This window comes from Atta colombica, unplaced genomic scaffold (assembly GCF_001594045.1).
Source record: "Atta colombica isolate Treedump-2 unplaced genomic scaffold, Acol1.0 scaffold275, whole genome shotgun sequence".
NCBI classification, from domain to species: Eukaryota; Metazoa; Arthropoda; class Insecta; order Hymenoptera; family Formicidae; genus Atta; species Atta colombica.
In genome coordinates this window covers 52,855-73,889 of record NW_017259376.1, presented here as the reverse complement: position 1 = coordinate 73,889, position 21,035 = coordinate 52,855, and the positions used below count along the sequence as shown (strand labels likewise).

The following is a 21,035-nucleotide window of genomic DNA, read 5'->3' as shown; positions in this document are numbered from 1 at the left end:
TATATATATATAATATATGAATACATTAAATACGATAGATGATGTCATCACAGTCAAAGTTAGATCTTTCAAATAATACAATATATATTCTATATTAGATCAATTTATTTCAGATTGCGCGTCAGTAATTTTCAATCTGAAACGCTAATAACTCCACCTAAATTAAATAGAAAAACCTTAAGGACTTATTGCGAAAAATATTACCTTAGCCAGGATTCCTGGAACCTGGAACTTCTCGACTTTTTGAGACAACCATCTTTTATCTTCATCAATTCAACACTTTCTCGGAAATATTTCTCGTAATAATTGATATGTATAGAGAGAACGTGTTATGTATAGTCGCGTATAAACATTAAAAATTTAAGAAACGACCGTATATATGAATTTCGCAATAAATTGTTTAGTTTTTCTAATTCTTCTCTACCGTATTTGAAAGCACAAACTTAAACTTAAAAATAAATATTTAAAAAAGCCAACAATTCGGCTGTCCAATATATATGTATTTTAGAACTAATTACCATAAGTTGGACAATAATTACAAATTTATAAATACGTATTTTTTTATAATATGGGCTAATAAAAATGATTTCTTTTATAGTATTTATTTTATTCTATCCGTTCATTGTATAAAATAAGCTATTTATCTTCAACAACTTTTCGATTATCACTTTGTATAAATCACATAGCTTAAAAATCTTCAAAATGTCCTCTTCATAAATAATTTTTTATATTCGATATTAGACATTATTCTCTCCAATTTATAAATTGTCATATAAAAAAAATCTGTTTAAAAATATACAGTTACCTTAATGCCAACCATTTTATTCAGATTTAGATTTTTTTCTGGGAAAAAACAGCATGTGAATTACCTTATTGCACTTAATTTTATGGTCTAATCCAGATATTCTTTTTCCAGATGCAATTCTCGTTCTCGGTAAAAGTTTCCTCGCGCGCAAAAATATTATCACAGTCAGCGAAATCTAGTTACCATCCTAAGGTTACATTCGCAACTATGATTTAAATTCACATTTCGCGAATCTAATCTTTCCACATAATCATTTTTCCTTGCAAACGTGTAAAATTAAAATTGTTCATCTCAGTTTGCCATAACCTTCTCTCATAAACGCTAATTGACATCTAATAAAAAATGTTAAATTTAGGGCTACCTTAATTTCGAAAAAATAATTTTTTTTCTTCCTATCGAAATTTTTTTCATCTCGCGAATTCAGGTCGTTCTCAACGTCACAAATCGTGACCCGAGCTGCGTATACTTAAATGAAACGTTAGGCGATAAATACTTTCATTGTGACTCATCAAACCGCGCGGTAGCTCCTTCGTGCAGAAACGAAGCTTGCGGAAATAAAGACATGACGCAACGATATACGTCTCAATTTTCGTCGATTCTTCTGACAAAAGTATTAAATATAATGAAAATAAAAATTAAGATTCAGTCATTTCGCAAGTCTTTATTATTTTTAAACAATGTCTTTTATTTTAATAATTCAATAGTTCAAAAAAAATGCCTCTCAATTTTTTAACATGTCGATTAAATTAGCTACCCAAAATTATAAATAATATACTGCTAAAAACAATATACAACATAAAATGTATATATTATATTTATATATCAGAAATGCAATATTATAATTTAAAATATTGCCTAAATGATATAAAAAATGTTTGCAGTTCTTATAATTTTAATATGTAATTAAAAACTGCTAATCAAAGTATACAAATAAGTTTAAGTCTTTTAATTAAAAACGATTGTTTTTAGAAAACACTTCAATATATGCTTAGATGCTTACATATAGATGCTTAGAAATATTCAAAGCGATATTTATAGCAACGTTTAAATGTCGTAATAAAATCTATTAAGAAGTATGTACAGGAAAAGGAAATCCTAATCAAATATCGTTCAGACTCAATTAAAAAAGCGAGTCAAACATCGTAGTAACTGCATTGTATGATCTAAATAATAATTTCTTCACGTGCGTATATGTATATAAATATTACTTGTGTATTTATCAAGAGTTGGGAAAATTCCAACGTATATTCTCATTGTTTTGCTACATCGCATTTTCGATGATCACAGGTCGGAAAGTATCGCAAGAATATCAACACAACCACGAGCCAATTACACCGTCATTCACGCCGATGACGCGCCGTTAATAGCTGAGCGATCAATCCTTAATGAATGCGCGTCAATTTCAGCAATGGTGCTTCGCAAACGCTGTTGTTACTTTGAACATTCGTGCAAACAGAATATACAGAATATACAGATATACAGAAATATAATATGTATCATTGCAAAATGGTAATCTTACATTACAAAAGATGATTAATAAATTTGTAAAAAAATATTTGCATTAATTGTTAATTGACTAATATTATTTGTATTAGTGTATTGATAAAAAATATTGCATCTTTGACTCAAAAGTCATAAAAGCTAATTATGTATTACAACGTTCTTGATGATAGCAAAAAAATCCTGACAACAGCACTTTCCATTTTGATTAGATCGATTCTCAGTCCTCCGACTGTGGCAGATTTTTTGTTTTCCTTCATATCGGATACACCTGATCGATCGATTGATAGATCAAGACACGATATTCGCGTGCGATATTTTTACGATCATGAACAATTAAGATAATGGATAAAAAAAGTACATGACAAAACGGAAGGCGCTGATTTGCGAAGGAGCGTAAGCCTATTGAGAGAAAATCGAGATGACGCGATGATGAGGATGATCATGATGATATATCGCCTGCGTCGTCACAAATAAATTGGCAAGCCGAACTCGCACAAGACATAATCCGATTAATTCGCCAACAGACGACTAGACTCACGCGCCTGTTAACTTTGTTCTACGTAGATTAATGTCAATTAGCAACATAAACGATCGTCTCGTGATAGCCGTTTATTATGAATCACCGTTATCTTCTAGAAAGACTTCTACACAATTTGTTTATTCTTAGAAGAAGAATTCTTAGAATTCAAATCTGTGCAACATCCGTCGTAAATTTTTATGATACTAAAATCTCTTTTAAAAATATCAAATTAATTGAAATAATGAATAAATAAGTTTACATAAACTATATATAGGAATTTATTACATTTAAAAATTTATAATATTTTTCTAACAATTTAATACATTTTAATAATTTATCGATTTCTCTTGATATATTCTCGTTATTTGATCAAGGTAGCATTAAACGATAATTGAGCAGATCAAATTCTCTCATGATATCGCTTCTAAAAATAAAAGGTCACTTCTCTTGTATCAGCTATTGTTACTGTCTAGCCATTGCATAAGAAATTTCCCGGGGTGAGCGATATCAAGGTGCATAATAAGCGACGCGCGAACGTTATCCAATCCAGTGTAATTCCGTGCGGTACTTGCACTTTTGCCACGGTTAATAAATTTCGATTAAGGGCAACGTGGAAATCTACTCTTCGCTGCGAACTCTGGCGCGTTCTAACAAGGCTTCAGCTCTTTTACAAATTACCATGGATTATGGCGCCGAGGCGCCACTCGGCGAGACGATGCACTATGTGCCGTGCGATCAAACGCCTTGTAATGTATCATGATACAAACGACAGATGCAGAATATGTACTGTTGCAATCTGCCGACATTATAGAGAGTAAAAAATCAAATATTTCAAGAATTTCAATATCTTAAAAAGAATCCTGAAATTTCTGAAATGTTTTGGGTTTTACTTTCTACAATTCCGTTAGCTTTGGAACGATCGAATCTAAAATTTAATACATAAAAAGTGCATGAATGACGTAAAATAAAAATATTGTAGGAACTGTTTTTGCAGGAAATAAAATTATAAAATAAAAATATAGTTTATATTAAGAATCTTCAGATCGGAATTGTTCTTGCAATTAAAATTGAATTGGCAATTTTACATATCGACGTTCATGTATTGTACTTATATCACAAAGAGTCTGTTAAAATTCCATCAACATGAAATATTATGGAGCTTTTCATATTTTTAATGGCGTTAAATTAGTGTTTAAATATTTTATTATTCTTTTAGATGTTACTGTGTAATGATGTATCATCTTCTCTTTACTCCTTTTTTTAAGTACCATTATTTTTTTTATAATTCGTTTAGTATATATTATGCTTCTAGCGGTTTTTTTATCGATATAAGTGTGTTTTTACTCTAGCATTAGATCGATATTTAAAAAAGAAATATCATGGATCTCTGAGATTAATTTTCAGAGAAAATAATGTAGAACCGATTATCTTAATCTTATTTTGATGTACTTTTAATGTGTGTTAGTATAAGTTCGATATTTTGAAAAAGAATATTATAGCCTGAGATTAGTTTTCAAAGAAAATAATGTATAGGCGATTATCTTAATCCTATTTTAATGTAGCACAAAATTGGAATTGCACAATTGTTGAAATATACAAATTCTGTATAATTCAAATATCAGTCCGTCTCGTCGCAGAGAAACTTGCAACAGCCTTAGAAAGTCGATTACATTCAAGATTTGAAGCGACACGTTCTCGATACTGTAAAAAGAAATTCTTACGTTTATCTGACAACAAAACTGCAATAAACTTCCGCTTTTCCGTATTCACAACCAGTAGAATAAGGTCAAAAATTAAGCTCATCGAAATTGAAATAAATCTCTCAAGGGCACAATCAGAATTTCAGGTTTTCAGCCGAGTGCCTCTCACGTTCTATTTTCTTGTTGCTCATCGAATATTAAACATGGATAAAATGACACATGCGGAGCATTCCGGTGGAATATGAACGTAGCCCAGCTGATTCGTTGCTACTCGGTTCCAACCGCCTCGCTTCCGATCGTCCTCAATTCGATACCGTTGCGGATAAACCGGATCGGATCGCGGTAACGTCAACGTCATCGCGTGCTAAGTCATCGCCTCGCAAAATTACGCTAAATTTGCAACTCACTGGCCCACGTTGTCGCGTGTTCCGCTCATGTAATCGCGAGCACCAACTTTCTTTTCCAATGACGGGGCAGCGCAACCGGCAGAACGAAGACGAGTCTCTCGGCGACTCGATGAAACATTTATATGGTCATTTGCACGTGGGACTGCACACAAATGAGAAAAGCACGCACGCAAATACGTGGACACACGAACGACAATGATAATCTCGATATGTATGATCATGTATGATCACGAGGAATGACGTTGCACGACGATGATCGGCGATGTAACGCTCTGTGTGGCTTTGCTTTCCCCTAGAGGAACGCACTTACGCTCGAGAAAAGCGACTTGTTCTTTTTTCGCTCGTCGATTGACTGCCAGCAGCTGCATAGTAACACAGAAAGAGTTCATAAAGCACCGCCTGCACACGCTGGTGGAGATTTTCGGATTTTCGGACGATTATTCCAGTTATTACGCCGTTTACAGATGTCGACACAAAGTGATCCGCTTTTACTACTACTACCGCCGCAATTAATTTTAACTTTGAAATACTGACGGGTGAACGAGTATAAATCAAAACATTAATAACAGTACGATAACGCGTGATTTGAAATTAGCCCGGAAAAGTGATGACCGGCTGGAAATGATTTCTATACACTGATAGAAACCGTATATACGCTAAGATTAATAGCACTACCGTGTGAATGAATATAAAATCGTTCTATTTATTTTCACATGAGAGTAAATATTAAAGAAGATTCTGTTTCAGTTTGGATTTCTATCTTTTATTCGGCATTCATTTGTATATATAATCATTACATTGAAGAAAAATTTACTAAATTTTAATATTTATTTGAACAATACTTTGAACATAACATTTACTTACAATAAACAAATATTTACTCAATACAAAAATAATACTTAAATTAATAGATTCTTGAGCCAAATAAATATATATTTACATTATTTAGTAAATATTTAGTCAGTACTCTATTCGAACAAATATTTATTAAAGTTTAGTAAATTTTTTTCGTAAAAATAATTCACTCTTGAGTTCCATTAAAAATTAGATGAGATAGAAAATACCAGTGACAAGTCACTCTGTATACTACAACCTATCCATCATCGACTCTAACTGACAACGTAGAGTAATCCAATCTGTGAGGACAAAGCACTCGTTAATGTTCGCGCTACAAAAGCTATTCTGAAAATCGTTTTTCTTTGCGAAATTCAAGAATCTGTCTGCTCTCATTTTTGTTCAAATCTCTGACAAACGAATAAATTACAAGATCTCTCGCGGAAATCTTGTTATCACATTAGCTTCTGAGTGCCGGAATTCCGGAAAATATCGCTTAGAAAGCTTCAGTACTCTGGAACGGATGCTCTTGGAAACTTTGGTTTCGAGATCAACTTCGAATGCATCTAAGGATTTATTTTCGATAAATTTCAATCAATTTTTTTTTTATTGTAAGTTGCATAAAACGTTGATTTATACACACACGAATGATAACTAATGTCTCTTATTTTGAGCTTTCGTTCAAACGTATCAGCCGATCGACGATCGAAACCGCAGTAATTAACGATCGAAGCTGCATTACAACTTAATTAAATTATCCGAATTACGGTCTTACCCGCAACACGCAGCCGGTCGGAGAAAATTCGGTTAACCAAAGTTAGCGTTCTCGGTGGACGGATATTCGTAGCCGCGAGTGAGCTCCGCCGGCTCTTCAATTAACGATCCTCGGCTTGCGCTCGCGCCTAATTGCAGCGGGCACGATTAATTAGGAACGGGTCAGGGTGATCGTGATGCCGCGAGGCCGGTCACGCGGTCTCCCATTGTTCAAATACTGTTTCTTTAAAGCGGTGTCTACAATAAAATTTTAAGGCATAAAACTTGTGGGCTACAATAAGCCATTACTTACTCTCTAAATCTTTATCTTTATCATTACCTCTCTAAATCTGAATCAGTGGACAGTCATTAATTTTATCCAGTGGTATATTTTGTACTGATAATCAGAAGTTCAACTAAAAAAGGAAGAATGTTTGAGCATTATATAATTAAAATATCGATCTTTGCATATTAATTTTAATCTTCTAACACTATAATCATTGAATTTAAGCACTAAACTAAAACAAGATTAGTTGGATCACATAATAAGAATTAGCTAAGTTAGGTATCGCACATTTAATTCGATACCGATTACCAGTGGCATTGATATCAGTGATTATCCACTGATTTAATGGATAGATAAGCTTCAAATCTTAAGCCGTAAAAAAATTACAATCACAGTCGATTATTCTTCTCATATTCAACTGTGATTGATCAAATTCTTACGGCTTAATTCTTAAGACTTAAAGAAACTTAGATAATAATTTATTGTAGAAAGCCTATTAAATTTTAAGCCTTGAGTCGTAAGAAATTGATCAATCACAGTTAATTATTGTTATCAACATTTTTTTATTCGATTGTCATTGGTCAATTTTTTATGACTTGAGTTTTAAAAGCTTAAGATTCACGCGTTAAAATTTCAATTTATAGACTCCGTTTAAACTGTGACTGTAGTGCTGCTTTACCTCGGTTTCCAAGTAGAGAAGAGACAGGAGGAGTCACGCGTACACGAGCGCTCGTCAAGGACGATTTTCGCGTTTTGCGCTTTCACGTTCACGGGCATGCCATACACGGCACACGCATAATACATACGAATCGCCGTACCTTCTCTTGCATATGCACGCACGATGCTGGCAGAAAACCGACTGCACCACTTGCCGCTCGGGCCTCGTCTACAAGTCTACATCGCGCTGTCGCGCGTGCACGTGACAGAACGGCTCGTGCACGCGATTCTTTCTCTGTGTGTTACAGCATGAAATCGCATGAGAATTTACACGCGATCACATCGAGATCGAATAGATCAATTTGCTGCAAAAATAAAAAAAATTGCTATATATAAATATATGTATCATATAGGTAAAAATTTCGTTCTAAGTTTTCGACTTTTCTTCATGTAGAATTATTCTTTTCCTGATTCTTTTCCTAGAAGGCAAATGAACTAGTTAGTTAGGACATAATCCAATTATTAGATAAAATATAAAAAAAATTTAATGTAAGTTTTTAGTAATATGTATTATTTTAAATAAATTCGTTTATGAAAATTTAATAAGACGAATTTATTTAGAGTCTACATATCATTAAAAATTTCATATTTAAAATTTTGTTTCATCTAATAATTGGGTCACGTTCACTATATGTATAATTGGTACATTTATCTTACCAAATACTTCATGAACAGGTTTTAATTTTCTATATTTGGTATTGTACTTTCAATATTGTGTAATATATGACATGTGCTTCGTTTACTTTTGATACTGAGTTGTTCAAATGACAAAATTTGAGAACGAGTTTAAAAAATTGTTTGTTATTAATGTCATTAGCGATTTTGGAATCTAACCGTCGAAGGAAGCGAAGATTTCTAACGAAAATTCTGTGAAAAAGTTGAAAAACGTAGTACTGTTTTCGGGAGTCATGTCGTTGAATTATGCATGGAGTTCTCTCGGCTGCGGGATGCAGTCGTAATGAACTTTACAGTGAATCGTAAATTGCAAAGAAAACCGAGGTCCTTTTTCTTCCTACGGCCGGTTGACAGGCCAAGTTGTGGTCGTTTACTACATATGCACACGATATATGTGACGCATGTTCATGTTCATGAGAGAAACACATACGTCTCAGAACCGGTTTTCGAAGCTCGTTCCCGAGCTGTAAGCTTTACGGTCGAAAGAAAGCAAGTCTTGAATCTTGATGCATCACCTTCTATACTGCACTTGAAAAGCTCGGGTGGATATATTTTTTGAAGTTTTCGACTGAAAAATCAAATTCCCATCTGACTGATTGTGAAAAAAATATTTAAGACGAAGATTATCAATTTTAATTTCCCTTAATTTATAATTTTCTATTATTAATCAATTTTCTATTCTGTTATATTAAAATCAGATTAAGAATTCTCTTAAAATTAATTAATCTACATTATTATTTTTGATAGAACGAGAGGAAAAATATTCATCATTAGGATATGTATATACTGGACATACAATTATGTTTGTTCTCATAAAATATGTAAACTTCCCTGTGTCCGAACATTAAAGATTTGCATCTCTTTTAAATATATAATACGTAATTTATTAACAGCATCGTTTAAATAAAGGAAAAGGAAGATTCGATTTAATATGTAAATTGAAATATTTATTCGGCATTGCACAAGAGAACTAAATAAATATAAATGAGGCTACGCCAATCGTATATACGTCATTCGATATAACACGCCGGTAATTATTTATCTACTAGGTAATTATTTATTTAGTCAGTCGATCAAAAACAATTCTCAATTCGGATTCGGTCATTGTTATATTAGTCGAGACAGAAGAGAGGGCGAGAGGCTGTAAGATGAAAAATAGATATCTGCAAAACGGTTAAGCTATTTCTTCGATGAAATTATGTTATAAAATTGTATTTGAATAAATATTTGAAAACAGCGATGCCGCTGCAAGCTCGTCATGTCTAACAATAAAGAAAAGAGAACAAGCTACATCAGTCGTAGGTGAACTCGTGTGAGTAACTCTCTGTATTTGATTACATACAATTATTGGCAAAATAATTTTACGTGTGTAATATATCCACTTTGCCAGTTGGCAATGTTCTTGGATTTTTCAAAGGTATGAATTATGATGTGATATAAAATGCGAGAAAATTGAACAGATCCGACAAGTTAAGATCCGACAAGCGAATGAATATAGTATTGCGTCTGGAAAATTAAGTTTCCAAAATAACCATCCCCTTCGCGATGAAAATTTAGAATCGCAGAGAGATATTAAAATAATAGTATTTAAAATATTGACAGCAGAGAATAAAAAAGACATTCAATACTCAGAAATTTATCAAATAAAAAAATAGGATATAATTACATATAATTTTTTATTAAAAATTTTATTAAAAAGTATTATATATTTTATAATTTAATAAATTAAAAATTAGATAATTTCTTCTTCAATTCTTTTGCAATTAATCTAGGTAAAATATATTGTGCTCTTTTTCTTTTATCTAATATGACACTTTCGGCAAATTAGATCATTTAGATGTATCTAAAAACTTGTATCGATTAAAAGAGATTGTATTTCACAATCTTCAGCGCTTGTTTTCTCTATTATAAGAACAAACATATCCGATTGTTATCGATCTCTCACTTCTATTCGAAGACGTTCCAAAATTAAACCGAGATCGATATGTCGCAAGAGTTACCGGAAGGACGGTAGCTCGTTTTAACGTCGTGGAGTTCGTTTTAGCTCGTTTATGCGACGTATACACAGGCACGCAATCCGTGACCAGTAATGCTCGTTGTGCCGAATGCAATCATTATGCCTGTATGTTCGCAATCTTGTGCGCGCGCGCGTTCGGTACCCTTGACGTCAACGGCTCTATTTTCAGTCGTCGTACATTTAGCGCCGGGCGTGCATCGTAAAATCTAACAACGATGGTTGAACACGATCGAGCTGTGTGTTCATAACTAAATTGCACTTCGCAAAAATTTTCTCCGTCCTCTAAGAGAATTCCTGACAATTGGTAATTCTACGTCGAAAATTAATTCACTGATGGCACTCCCATTTAAAATTGATAATTTGATTCAATTACAAAATAAAAAATTATTTATTATATAATACGACATTATAAAATCACTCATTTTCTGGTTAAAAAAAAACAGAGAAAATTCATCTATTTCATCAAGATTTTTTAATATTATATTCTGATATTGATTTGATAGAATTAGATAAATAAAAAATTTTCCTTTATACATACATAAAAAATAAAGAAAAGTTTCTATGTTTTTTATTTTTATACATAAAAGATAGAAAACATAAAAACTTTCGTTTATCAGTATCTATTTTTAAATATTTCTAAAAGTACGTACATACTTATTTTTATAGATTGCCTTGAAATAATTTTTATCAATTTTTCATCTTAATTGTTTATACATAATTATTTACCTGATAAAACTAATTACATTTTTACTTAAACAGTTATATAATATCAACTAAACAAATATTTGTTTTTTTAACAAAAAATTAAATAATTTTTTAATTTATATCATATAAATGTAAGAAAAAAAAATAATTGTAATGATTCGTGATCGCAAATTTGTGACTAATAAAAAAAAAAGAGGCGTCAATAAAAAAGAGATAACGAGCTGTTTGTTGCCTATAAAACTTCAAAGGAATCGTTCGCGTATATAAGTCCTATGTATAAATATAAAATAAATTATTTTTCCATCATACGTTTCAAAGTTGGTACACCCACAACGGGATGTTGAAAAAAAGCCCCTGTTATTATTGCGCGATTTATGATCGTATATTTCACGTAATTATTTCTTTGTGATATTAATTTCTGATATTAATTCCCTAAAAAGTAGAACGTATAGATCCGTATTTCGTTTTCCGATTTTTCGAAGTTCTTTGACATTTTATGTCGTTATAATTAACCAGAAAAATTCCGTTTTCTCGTCTCGATATTAATTATAAATATCATCGCGATAAAAATATCGCGAGCGAACTTGGGAAAATTTAGGAGCGAGTAACTAATGTAATCGGTCTGCTTCCCATTTCCGTAAAGTGCAGACGAACTATTAATTTTCTCGAAATTAAATAGCCTTGAGCATTTAAAAGCAATTTGCATAAAACATCACACGACTAATATCTATAATCTTTCATTTCCTGACGTTGTTACAAAATTTTGTATAACAACATTTATATAATATTAAACCTAATTCATGGTAATTATATTTTCAAAATAATATTATGATTGTATAATAAAAGTTAAACATATCTTCTAAAAATATCTGCCTTCTATAAACAAACGTTACGCCAAATATTACACATAAATATAAAGATACTATTTTTACATTACTGCAGCTTTGCAAACAAGATTTATGAATTCTATTGCCTGATTTATATGTCTATCAATTTTTCAATTGATATCGGAAAAAGTAGCTGCGCACGGTAATTGCGTTATTTATATTACCAGACGCATGACTTGTATCAAAACTAGCTTTTTCTAAGTGAATGTTTCCTTTATCAATCGTGCCAAGTTTGGTTGAAGTTTCCGATGAAATCTATTAGAAAACGTTACGTCATACTTGGACCGCTGCCTATGACGGAAGAACATAGCCGGACACACAACAATAATGCACAATCGCATTAATTCATCGTTGTCTATTCGTCAAAGAGAAAATTATTTTTCTAGATAGGAATTCAAAATAATATTTTCTAACTTCGTTTTTAATTTATTTGCGCTTGAGAAAATTTTTTCAAATATTTAAATTTTCGTTATTGTATTATTTAGTTATAAATAATAATAACAAATTAATAATAAATAATAGTCTTTAAAGAATATAACAAACTTGAAGTAAATATTTACTATAAGAAGAAAAAATATGATTATCGTGAGTTAGTCGATTCAATGACATTAAATTAATTACAATGAAAGATTATTAGACATTTTGATAGCTATAGTGATTATATATGACACGAGATAAGATAGCGGATAAGATTAATATGATGCTAGAGATTTAATAATTATAAAATGAATATATTATATAAAAGGCATTAATTTACGTGTTTTAAAGTATCATAATTTGCGAAATTATGATATCTTATAGAGAGATTATTGCTTTAAAAGCCGGTCCAATTTGAGTTGGTTAAGATTTCGGAGGCTGTAAAGTTTTGATACATATCTGAGTGATACTTATCAACATTTTATAGTTTTTAAAATTTTATTCACATTGAATTTTTTGGATCGATAATTTTACGTTTTGGTTCGAAGCTTAAAAAAAATTGAATAGGCTTGGTTTAGACTATCCTCGGAATATATTATCATTTTATAAGATATCCCAATTCATTAAAATCCCGATAGTCATGAATTTAGCTACCACAAAATTTCAAGTAGATATTATTATATATAAAATCTAATCTAAATACTTTATCGATGTTAAGTTAGAGTTTCAAGACCAATAAATCAAATTATGTATATGTATACAAAATTCAAAATAAAAGAAAATCATAAAGTTGAGAAAAATCATAAGTCATAAATAATTGTGATAAATAATTATATTTATTTTTGGTTATATTTATTTCTTATTATATTTATTTACATTTATTTCTGTCATTTATGCCTGTCTAATCTTGGTTACTTTTAATTTTCGCTCCGAACTTCAATCATTAAAATGTTTTATTATTTATTTCTTTGATATTAAAATTAATTTCAACTTTTATTATTAAAAACTTTGATAAGATGCAATAAATAATATCAATATCGATATTTTTCGGAATCTCTTCCAATGTCGAAATAATTTCAAGATATATATACGTTTACGATCCAGTCGGAATTTTCCTATGAACCGGATACGAAGGTGAGAACTTCTTTTTATTTTCATAAAACACATCAACCAATTCAGAATAAACGGGAGAAGTAGTATTCAAGGTCAACGAGAGTGTGTATGTATGAGTGCATTGTGATTCATTCGCCCATGAAAGAGAGAAGACATCTAAGATGTATGGAAGAAAAGAACGGACGCAGGCTCTCCTCGAGAGACTCGAGCAACAGATTCACTTCCTCGACTTGTCTATTGATGTAAGTGTTAGAACAATAACATTTCGTAGTAATCTTTCGCATACATAAATAAACTCAAATTAAATAGGATGGAAATGAGTTTCGGTCGCAAATTTCAGTTTCAAGGCGCACAATAATAAAACACACACTATAAGTGTCTTTTAAATAAAAATAATATTCAAAAAATTTCAAACTGATAGTTTATTCTAAATTGATGTGACAATATAAATATATATATATATATATAGAGTGATTAAAAATAATATCACTTTAAAACTGGTTAAATGTAAAAGTTCATTTAGAAGAGAAGTAATTATAAGAGAATTAAAGGTTTACCCTACACGGAGAGAATCTTTCTTAGAATTTATCCTGAAAATATAATAGTCATAGGACAACATTGTATTTTGAAGAATTATTTTAATGTAAATTTCTCTCATTCATTAATAAAACTACAATAAAGTATAAAATAAGTTTGATTAATTTTACTGCAGCGTATGGTAAAAATCTTCAAAATATTGTATTGCATCACAACTACCATATTTTTCAGGGTAAATTTTAAGAGAAAATTCTTTCCATGTAGATATATCAAATTGTATAATTATGAACTTGTTTTGAACTTGAAGTGAGGAGGGGAAGATACAGTTCATAAAGAATACAAAAGAATTGTTTCAGAAATGTGTCGAATAAAAAAATTCTGCCAAAAAAAAACTCTACCAGTTTGAAAATATAATTTGGAATCTTTCTCCCATACTGCGGAAATCTCTTGTAAGTTGTAAGTATAGCAAATATCAAGGTATGTAATAATATATGTACATGGGAAAAAATTGTTAAAACAACTAAAAACTTCATTATATCATAAATCAGTAAATCTACAATTACAATATACGGACAATCAGTTTCTATGTTAAAATGGCAAAATTATACAGCTGAATGAAATCGAGATTATCATATTTGATATAATCATCATATTTGATGTAAAGTTTAGTAAATTTATTAATGCAGCAAAGATAACTTTCTATAAAAATCAATCCAATATATATAGATTAAATTTTTTAACAAAACATGCTAACTAAGCGCGTATTTTTGCTGCTATAATGAAGATAACTTGTTACATTAGCAATTTTCATTGTAGCAAAGAATTAGCTGAATTAGCATAGATAATTGCTTACAGATAATTTCTTTGTTAAATCATCAAATCTTTTTAATTATAGATGTTGAACTTACACAATAAGTATAGCTTTGCTAAATCATTCAATCTTTTTTTGTAATTATACATGTAAAATAATTATAAGCATATATTTTATTTTGTAAGATTATTATACTTCAAGTAAGAATTTGTAAGTTTTAATCCTGTTCTCAGATCGCATGGTTATTAAGAAATAAATTTGACAGGAAAAATTTCCATCAAGTCATCAATTAACTCACCTCGTCAATTATCGTCTATTTCTCGATGTTATTCAACAGAGACATTTATTATCGATATTATCGTCGACGTAGGAAGTTGGCTGTTATAAACTTCATAAAAATCCGCGGAGTAACAATGATCATTCAAGTGTCACTATAATTAGACTCACAATCTATTTTTGTAGTACAGTGTATTTTCTTGGAAATATCGACATCAGTTGATGGACGACTGATTAAGCTATGATCTCGAGACATAAAATGCCGCTATCAGTCCGATAAGTTACAAGACGTGTCTCATACTGAGTGATGTAATTAATGCCGCGGCAGTAATATACTCCGCGCGATAACCTTGCGATTAGTGATTGTGAAAACATTCATCGGGTTCCCGAAAGTATATTGCCTTATCAGCAACGCAGATTACTTTTCTGGATAATTTTCTCGCAAATCGGTACATCGACTGTGTGCGATTTACATACGCTCTTCTTTATTATACTTCCCTCTCTTTCCTTTTCTCCAGAGTAACTTATCTCGCTTCCATCAATCAATAGCGAATCAAGATAATCTGATAAAAACTACTCGCAACTTCTTTGATTCTCTCAGACCTTCAATCTTATACGTTTCATTTCTTTTTAAGTTAATAGAATTACTATGTTTTTTTAACTTACAGCATCAAATGTAGTATTTTTATACTAGATCTTGTGAGTTTCGAGGACACGCGTTTTCAATAGATATGAAAATATAAGAAAGAAAACGAAGTTGGCAAAAAGAAGAGTCCGAGTACTGTTGACTCACATAAAGTATGAAAAGTAATTTATACGATAAAATAAATACGTAAAAAGGAATGTAAATAAAAATTTGAATGCTTGGTAATCTCTCGTGTCTATTCTGACTTTTGCGAAAATAATTTCATCTGAAGAGCCTCTAAATGAGAAGATTGCGAGGAATGTGAAAATTTTACTGTCAATATTTTGCGCGCGTGCATTATTTGCACTATATTCGGTGAGAATCGGATATTTCGAGTTCTGATGCAAAAAGATGAAGAGGCGCATCATAAAATGTCACGTTGCTAACAAGGTGACTTATACTGTTTTTAGCTCGTCGAAACCGGAAAGGAGCAGTTTTAAATGAAGGTTCTCAATAAATTTTCCGATGTTTGTGTGTCTTCTGCTTTATTTTCTCTCGTATCAGTCAGCATCTTATCGATTCATATCAATAGAATCAGCATCTTGACCCTCCAAACGTTCTATTTCCGGATCAGGAGCTATTTCTTCGAAGTTTATATGATCATTTAATTCATGACGGCTATCATAAGTGTAATAAAGTTGTTCCTACGTCAGAAACATAAGGTGTTTGCCATTATGCGATCGACATTGGCTTTTTATATCAGTACTAATAATAGTACTAATAATCAGTACTAATATAAATAATAATTTATAAGAATAGCTTAAATATCCCTAAATACAACAAAGTATCTATTTAAAGATCAACATTCGAAATGTTAAGGTAAATTTTACTTTATTTGCAGCTTTATATTTAAATATTAAACTCTATGAATTAAAATTATATCATAAATGCAAAAGCATAAATTTTTATTTATGCCATATTTCTAATTATCTCATTATTAAATTAAAAATTAGAGAATTTTTCAATAAAATAGTTGTATTATTAACAAAATTTTTACCAATACTAATAAATTCATATTGGCATTCAAATCTTGATTGAACTGTTCTAAAATCAGTAAATTAATTAAAATTTTCTAATTAATTTTCTTTGTAATTTTCTTTATAGATAAATTTTTGAGTTTTTTTTCTGAATAACAGATATCTTTAATTTTTTATCAAATTGTCTCGGCTTATCAAATCGTTCGGTTGTTCAATCAAAGCTAATTCTACAGTTACGCAATAAGCTATAATTGAGTAATTTAAACTCATCTCTACCACTCGTCGATTTTCTACGCTAGAGAAATTATTGATTGCGAAGATAAAATGCAAAAAAATTCTTTCAAGAGAATGTCTGACCATGATGACGAAATAGGAAGACGCGTTTCTTTCTTGTGGCGGAGCCGCTACGGAATTACGGCGTGGAATGTGGCCGGAGACCGTCGATGCTTAAAATGAAGTCCTGGTCTGCTGCCAGGATCATATTCACGAAGTCGTGCGCGAGAAAGAGAGATTCCGATGAACTCTTCTCACATTGAAAACTAAAGAAAACTGCGCAGTTTTCTATCTACCCAAAGGTAATCCTAGAACATTATGCCAGTGTTATCAAGTATCATCACAGTTTCTAATTTAACAGTTAATAAAAATCTTTGCATTATCGAAAAAAGAAAGAAAATATTAATGTCTCACATATTTAAAATAATTTAGAATAGTTTGCCTAGCCAATATCTTTTTATTTCTAGACTTCGTAAAAATGTTAAAACGGATTCTCTAAATAAATGAAAAAATATTTAGAGCGAATAAAGACGATATGAGCATAGTTTATTTTTGTTGTCGATCAACGTTTATGCATTTATGTTTAGCTATTGTATTATGTAAGATCGATAAGCATTGCATTAATTTTCAGATACGCAATTAAATCTATTGATATCGCAAGTTTCGTGCAAAACTCGCAAAACTATGTGTGCAAAAATTCTCGACAACTATTCCTTATTAATATCATCTGTCTGATATACTTATTAACTGTTTATTATATTATAAACTTTGCAGTTTGCATATATTAAAATTAAATCTCATCGATAATTCCTGGCGTACATAATTGTGAAACGAACTTTTCGCGGACAGAAGCAACATCAATATTGCGATGAGGAAGAAAAATATTTTTGAAAGTCGAGAGATGAACGTATTTTTTACGGACATAACTCTATAAATAATTTCGCTATTAACATTGCCACCGATAATACATACAGTTTTTACAAACCGATGCAACGTAGGTATCTTTTTACTAATATTTGCACTCTAACATTCAACAAATTACTATTTTTTTCAGCATTGCAGATTATTCAAAGAGATTTTATTTAAATAAAAATTTTTATTTTGTTTGATAATTCTTTTACAAATATTTTTTAATTTATTTTATAAATTCCAAAAAAATGTATATGATAAATGTCACCAAGATAATTTTAATTTTACGTTACAAAAAAAAATTTTGATTTAAATTTTTGTTAGTCAGACGTTTAAATTTCATATAATGGCAAAAGTATATGAATTTAATTTCATTATGCAGGATTTTGTAAGATCAACAAAATCCATTCGTTACATCTGCTTTAAATTAATCGACGAATTGACGTGAATGACGTGCGGAAAATTCATGATATCGCGTGCCGTCGACGAGTTCGTTACTCTGATCTCTGGGATCGTGCGCTTAATCGATCCGTGGCTTCTGATTGTAATCGGCAGCTTTATCCGATCCGGGTATATCGTGTGTCGCGGCATTGTTACTAATCGAATTGGCTCAGAGAGAAATCCGAGTGCATCATGTTTTGCTCACACGCTCGCGCGTACATATGTAATAAAACGCGTCGCGAGTTCCGCAGACGCTAATAATTTCGGATTTTTTATCACTGCCTTTTATTTCCACAACGCTTGGTTGTCATATGCGTCAAGTGCAAAATAAATTCGCGTTAAAACTGAAAATGATTTTGTATTTAACCATTTCTAATACATAAAAGGCATCTGGAGCGCGTTTCTACTGCAACCTGTTTTATTTTTCATGACAATCCCGTCATAACTCATTCAAAAATAGGTGTCGAAGTTATCCTATGCATAAGTTATTCATTATCTTATCGAGAAATATTATCTCTCGTTGTGATGTTTATTTTATTGTATCCTTATCTAGACTGCATTGCGCCAACGAGAAAGTTTAACTATATTTTACCACGAGGAATTCTTACATAACTTGATAAATGACGCAACAGAGAAGATGGAAACAAAGAGAAAAATCTTTCTCCTAAAAAATTTATGGATGTAACAAATCTATAGACATTTTTAATAAACCTTGACAATTATATATAACGGTTTAAAGAATCGAGTATTGATTTCGTCTACGTGCGGCCGCGCGGAACTCACTTGTGAGATTTATTCTTTTTTTTTTTCATCAATTGCGCGAAATTTCAAGAGAAGAAAAAATTCAAGTCAATACAAATTTCATACAACAGCAATATGTTACACATTCTTTGCATATATCTATGCATTTTAAAATTTAATTAATTTTAAAAAATGCAACACATGTATTACGTTGCAGAAATATTTTTTGTGTTATATATTTTACATTTGCATAAAATACGAATATACTCGTTCTTTATACAAAAATATTTTTTGTATTTTAATTAAAAATAATAATAATAATCGATTCAAGGCTTTGTATTTTAATGTATAATTATTGAGAAAAAGCTATATATAAAGATGCAAAATTAATAAAAAAAAAATCTTACGCTGACATATTGTCCGTGAAATAATTGTCTTATACTATCGAAGATCTCGATAGTATAAGAGATATATACGAATGTTCTTTTATAATACTTGCCAAATTAAGATTGAAGAAGTTGCTACAGTATCTTAGGATTCAAAAGAGATGTCAGGGACAACAATATTAGAAAATAGAAGGTCACTTGAGCAACACGTGAACGGAATTTAATCGTATGTCTTCCGTTGCGATCGAACACGTGCGATTGCAATGTTAGACGATACAGTTTGCGTCGTACTTACTAATAAGAGTGATATGACGTCAGTAAGACTGATAGATTTGGCGCCTATTAATCAAAAGTAGTTAATGAACTATGTATAACCTACGAATTCTCAGAAGTGCAATTTCTCTTAGAGATCGGAGTCTATCATTTCTTCTAAATCTCACAGATATTTTGTTAAAAGTTTCCGCAATTATTTTTAATTTAAGCAAATTTAAAATTTTTTATTCATGATTTATGAAATTAAATTGTTAATTATTTTAATAAGTCTTCAAATTTTATATTTTGTAATAATTTATTTACACCGAAGGAAATTTTTAGATATAAATCTTTATATAGATTTTAATCAAAATTGCGTCTTATTTTGTTACAGCTTTATTAATGGCGCTTATCGTCGAGAAATTCGATTGGCCTCGCCATCTCACTGTCGATACAAATAGTGTATTCATATTGCATCGAGTGTATAATCAATGCGATACGTATCGATCAAATGCGATTGGGAGGATGGTTTTGGAGCTTGTTCAAAGCAATTGATTGAGGATAGATAAAGCGAGCACGGAATTGTCCATCATACTATGGAATATTCACGGTATATCAGTTCAATTGTGCTTGCATACATTAGTCTGTAAATTGCGAAAAGAAACTCCAATTCGTTTAAAAAATCTTTTATCAGGTGAGTCTCTCATTGAAAGAACCTGTTCCAACCGGTTTCCGCGGCTGTACTAGAGTTTCTGTATTGCGTTTTTGTTTCGTTTACGCGAAGCTTTAAATAACGATCGTTTCATTATCATTTTCATTTTTATTTTCGTAAAATTTTTTCTTGATATTTTTACGCATAAATCTTACATTTGTTAAAATACAAATATTTTTTTTTTAATTTCCCAAGATCATCTAAAACGTTGAATTTTGCATAGTTTCATAAAATTGTTGAGAATCTTTTCGTTATTACTACATGTGCTTTTAACAGCCTTTATTCCTTTATGTAAACTTTATACGCTCCTTCAATCCTTTTTTCAACGCTTTGAATAAAAAAGCGAATTTCTTGGAGCACGATACAGTTAAAATCGTGATAACATAATGACGTTCTGTAATTTTTTATATGCACTCGCAAGTCCCCATGATTAGTTAATTGGAACTTTATATATCGTCTCTGAAAAACCATCTCTGAAAAAGTTGAAGAGATTTTTGGACAGAGACCAAGTGCACATGGCGCAGGGAGCGTGAAATATTCATGCACATGATGCACTATTCATGGACGCTGCTCGTCCTCGGCGTCGACGGCGATGATGCAAGATCTATGGAAACGCATGACCGTGCATAACACCGATTACCTTAAGCCAATACCCCAAAACGAGGTCTCCATCGATCGAGAACACGCAATATCTCA

General features: G+C 31.0%; 1 protein-coding gene and 1 long non-coding RNA gene across 5 annotated transcripts in view; one reads left to right on the top strand and one right to left on the bottom strand.

The window, feature by feature from the left end:
- Window positions 1–21,035, bottom strand: part of LOC108689739 (protein FAM13A) — a 40,357-nt gene that overhangs the window by 8,310 nt on the left and 11,012 nt on the right. The window lies entirely within an intron of this gene.
- The window catches only part of LOC108689741, a 9,287-nt gene continuing 5,231 nt past the window's right edge, over window positions 16,980–21,035 (top strand). For 2 of the 3 annotated variants that reach the window (XR_001931846.1, XR_001931844.1), the window contains exons 1-2: window positions 19,688–19,727; window positions 20,022–20,321. This is a non-coding gene — a long non-coding RNA (uncharacterized LOC108689741). Of the gene's footprint in view, window positions 17,201–19,687; window positions 19,728–20,021; window positions 20,322–21,035 lie in introns of those variants that run through there. The other variant, XR_001931845.1, reaches the window with a different exon arrangement.